Below are 603 nucleotides of genomic sequence, written 5' to 3'. Positions count from 1 at the left end.
GCTAAGTTGCAGCAGCAATCAGTTAGAAATCATTGTCCTAAGTCTTGCTCTAGAAATCATGTCTTCACACCTAAAGTAGATTCCAATAAACTGAATTTCTTGCCTTTTACTTGATGCCTTTATTATTGTCTTTTTTATCCTTTCCTCCTGTTATACCTTTCTATACCTTGGTATATGATTCTGTGTCTGTGTGCAGGTGATGGTGAACACCGCCTGCTGCGTCTTGCTGCTGATTGCCAAACTCATCCAGCGTGTTGTGTTCGGGCCGCTCCGTGTCAGTGAGAAACAGGTGGGCGTTTCAGTTTGTGTTTTATATTAATAATATCATATACCTGCAGATTAGTTCTGAGTTTCTTTAGTCATCCATGTAGACACTTTGAAATCTGGTCGTCCAGTTGTTGAGTAAAATTCAGATGAAAAGCCTGCAGCGTCCTGGTCGGCCACTGGTGTGTTGATTACCACGTAATCAACACATCCTGCAGTGGATCTTATTTCGCCCTCACTGTCCACTCATTTCTGTCTATATATGCTGATATCTACTGTCATTAAAGGCTAAAGTACCAAAAATAAAAATGCAAAAATCAAGCTGATATTTCAGTAAAC

This window comes from Seriola lalandi, unplaced genomic scaffold, assembly GCF_002814215.2.
Source record: "Seriola lalandi dorsalis isolate HSWRI2012SDOR001 ecotype SW California unplaced genomic scaffold, Sedor1 jcf7180002054265, whole genome shotgun sequence".
In the NCBI taxonomy this organism is placed as follows: Eukaryota; Metazoa; Chordata; class Actinopteri; order Carangiformes; family Carangidae; genus Seriola; species Seriola lalandi.
The sequence above is the reverse complement of the archived record's forward strand: the minus strand, read 5'-3'. Positions refer to the sequence as shown.